The sequence below is a fragment of the Cryptomeria japonica genome, chromosome 9, assembly GCF_030272615.1.
Source record: "Cryptomeria japonica chromosome 9, Sugi_1.0, whole genome shotgun sequence".
Lineage (NCBI taxonomy): Eukaryota > Viridiplantae > Streptophyta > Pinopsida > Cupressales > Cupressaceae > Cryptomeria > Cryptomeria japonica.
In genome coordinates this window covers 434,637,981-434,642,335 of record NC_081413.1, presented here as the reverse complement: position 1 = coordinate 434,642,335, position 4,355 = coordinate 434,637,981, and positions in this window count along the sequence as shown.

The following is a 4,355-nucleotide window of genomic DNA, read 5'->3' as shown; positions in this document are numbered from 1 at the left end:
GGTTGAAGCGGCTAGAACTATGTTGATCCAAGGAAAAGTTGCTCACACCTTTTGGAGAGAAGCGGTGAGCACTGCAATCTACATAATGAACCGGGTACTCATCAAGAAAGGTAAGGATAAGACTCCTTATGAGTACTGGACTGGTAAGACACCTATGGTAAGCTACTTTAAAGTGTTTGGTAGTAAATGTTACATCAAGAGGAGTGAACATCAAAGCAAGTTTGATGCTAAATGTGATGAGGGAATATTCCTAGGGTATTCCACTAAGAGAAAAGCTCTCAAATGTTTCAACAATAGGACTCAGAGAATTGTTGAAACCATCAATGTCAGGGTTGATGAAAACTCTGAGAAATCTGAGGAAACCGACAAAGAGCATGTAGGAGATGAACCGGTAGTAACCTTCTGGGAACTGGTTACAAATTTGCCTAGTACTAGCAACTGTGCTCCTACACTAGTAGATGTTGATGAAGATGAGGATGATGAAGAAAAGAAAGAGGAAGTTGTTAAGAATATACCTAGGTATGTCAAACTCAATCATCATCCAAAGCAAATCATAGGAGACAAGGATGCAGGAGTCCTTACAAGAAGAAAAGTTAGAGAAAACTCATGTATGATCTCTGAATTTTAGCCTAAATCATTCAAAGAGGCACATAAAGATGAAGATTGGATAAAGGCAATAGAAGAGGAACTTGATCATATAGAAAAGAATGGTAGATGGTCTTTGGTACCCAGACCAGAGCATAAAATGGTCATTGGTACCAAATGGGTTTTCAGAAATAAGTTGAATGAAGATGGGATAGTGATAAGAAACAAAGCCAGACTAGTGTGTAAGGGGTGTGCTCAAGAAGAAGGAGAAGACTATGGAGAAACCTTTGCTCTAGTAGCCAGATTGGAAGGAGTTCGTATGCTTCTTGCATATGTAGCTTTTAAAGGATTCAAGGTATACCAAATGGATGTAAAATCTGCATTCCTAAATGGAATAATTGAAGAGGAGGTGTATATAGAGCAACCAGATGGGTTTGCCCTATCAGAAGATAGTGACATGGTGTGTAGGCTACATAAAGCCTTGTATGGACTAAAGTAGGCACCTAGAGCATGGTATGAACACTTGCACTCCCATCTTGTGAAGATTGGATTTGAAAGAACAAGTGAAGATAGCAATATCTACTTGAAATCAGAAGGAGATCAAACTATGATCTGTGAAGTATTTGTTGATGAAATCATCTTTAGAGGAGATGACAAGATGAGTCATGATTTTGTTGATGAGGTGAAGAAGGAATTTGAGATGTCACTCATAGGGGAGATTAGGTTCTTCATTGGACTACAGATTCAACAAATGAAAGATGGAATCTTTATTACTCAGTCCAAGTATGTCAAAGAGGTGTTGAAGGCCTTTGGCATGGAAGACAGTAAACCAGTTGGTACACCAATGGTGACTGGTTGTAAACTATCAAAAGAAGATGACTCAGCACTGGTAAATGAGAAGGAATATCAATCAATGATTGGTAAGTTGCATTATGTAGTGCATAGTAGACCGGACATTGCACATGTAGTGGGTATTACCGCTCGGTTTCAGCAAAGCCCAAGAGAATCCCACTTGGTAGCAGTCAAGCGGATTCTTAGATATCTGAAGGGAACTATTGACTATGGGTTATGGTATCCATACAATAATAATTTCAACCTGAAAGTGTTCACAGATGTTGATTGGGCTGGTAATGTAGATGACCGGAAGAGCACAACCGGTGGTGCATTCTTTCTCAGTGGTAGACTAGTCTCATGGATGAGTAAAAAGCAGAGTTGCATCTCTCAGTCTACATCAGAGGCGGAGTATGTTGCAACTTTTATGAACTGCACCCAAACTATTTGGATGAAGCATGTATTGAATGGCTTCAAAGTTCCTGTATCTGAACCGGTAAGTATATTTTGTGACAATACAAGTGCAATTAACATTTTCAAGAATCTGGTTTTACATGCTAGAACCAAGCACTTTGAACTCAAGTATCATTTCTTGAGGGAAAAGGTTCAAAACAAAGAGGTGGTATTGGAACATGTTTCCAGTAAGGAGTAGTTAGCAGACATATTCACCAAGCCTCTACCAAAGGCTACTTTTACCTATCTAAGAGGCGAGTTAGGGGTGTTGCCCCTTCAAGAGGTGAACTAAAAGTATGTGCTCCACATCAGTCAGGTATTGTAGTGTCCAATCTTTTTTAGGATTGATTTGTTGAAGGATGCTACTCCTCAGGGGGAGCAACATAGTGGAACAAAGAAGCTTGTGCCTCCACTTTGGCATTGTTGTCAAAGGGGGAGAAGATTTGAAGCGAGGAAGATATTTGTAGCAATAGGGAGAAGATGTGATGTTGAGTGATATCTTTGTATATTCCCATCAATGCCAAAGGGGGAGATTGTTGGCATATGTGCAAGAGTATGATAACATGATGATATTGTATGTTGTCATTGATGTCAATATGCTGAGAAATGAACCGGTATATTGAAGTTAAGCAACTGGCAAAGAGAACCGGTATGGTGGTGTAAACCGGTATATGTGCAATAAGTGAAGCGGTATGCTTGTCCAAGTGAACCATGATGATGTTGTGAGCCAGAACCTGTATGTCAGAACGAGAACCGATACATGGAATGTGGTAGGACTACCGGTTGGTAGTCTTAGCTTCAGGGTTTCTGGTTGAAGTGTTCCAAGCCCAATGACATTGTGTGATGAGTTAGCATTGTAATGGAGATCAGATCATGTTGCCACGTCAATCTCGTGCATGTGAAGGATCTTGCATGAAGAATATTGATCCTATCTACCTCAAGAATGTGCGAAGTCTTTGCAAATGGTGGAGAACGTGTGATGGGTTATCGCCTCCATGAAGCGGTGAAGAACGAACGATGGAGAATGTCTTGAGATCTGTTCAAGACCGTTGTATTCAAATGCAAAGTGCTCAATGGTTAGGATTGAACCAATCAACTGCTTAAACTAAGTGTTTAGGGTTTAGGGTTTATGTTGCTGACCTATCTGTGTTCTATAAAGTCAATTTTGTGTTTCATGTTGAGGTTGTTGGCAAATGTTGTGTGTGTATCTAAGTGCAGAGATACGCAATTCTTGCCAGACCGGATAAGAGGATTGATACCTGCCTAGTGTGTGTGAAGAAGGAAGGAACTAAAGCAGATCTGCATTGGCATTGAGTGCTATTACCAGATCATTGTAATACCTGTTGATCTTTAACTACTTCAATAGTTGGAAAATCCCTTAACCGGGTAGCTTTAACCAGCTTGTTGTAAATCCTTTAGCAGGGTGACTCAAAGCCATTGAGTTCATAAAATCCTCTGACAAGGTAACCTCTAATAGGGTTTAACCCTTAACCGGGTATTCTAGCCATCCCTTAACCGGGTGATCCCTAATAGGATCGGTTCCTAACAGAACCTGTTGTAATGGTCTTTAACCAGACTAGGCTTCTAATAGAGCAGACTTCTAAAGAGTTCAAAACAGCTTGTGGGTATTCATCCCCACCATGGTTTTTCCCAATTGGGTTTCCACGTGAAAAATATGTGTGTCATATGTGATGTCTTTTTCATGTGATGCTTTGTTGTTTTCTGTCAAGTGGTGAATCATGTTGATCTAGCAAGTTATTATATTTCTGATGATAGATTATCTATTTATGCATAAGGACAAAGTGGAAATGAGGGAGTAGGTTGTGTGGAAAGCTAAGAAGATTGACCGGTTCATGTCTTTCACAATTGCACTATGTTTAACCGGTAGTAGTCTGGTTTGGACCGGTGTTAGGGATTGCCAGTAGTTTACAATCTGCAATCAAACCAATTCAAGAGAAGTTTTTGTTTTGTGCCTGTACTGATTCACCCCCCCCCCTCTCAGTACCGGAAAGAATGAGGTGAGAAGAATAATTTTTGAGAGTATTTACATTGGGAGTGTTGTTCAGAAAGGGAAAAGACCAATAGTTACAGATAAGTCAGAAGTAACAAAAGAGACAATCATTAAAGAAGTGGTAGAGAATGTGCCTCAAGAGGTTGAGAAAGAACTGCCAAAAGTGCCTCCATAAGAGGTAGAGATGTCTAAATATATTCCTCCTAGGCTAGAGGAACTCCTGGAAAAAAGAAAAGTTGTGCTCCTTGATGAGCCAAATATGGGACCAGGGCCTACCCCTATTGTAGCCTGTTAGGATACATAAGATACAAATAAAGAAACGTAATCTTTGCATGACATAGTTGTAGGACAAGAAGTGTCGATCATTTGTATGCGAATGTTATATCATGCAATGATCTATAGATAGCTTGGAAAGAATTCTTGGAGGAGAAGAGATACCCGTAGTAGTGTTCAGGGTTTATGAACCGGTACAAAG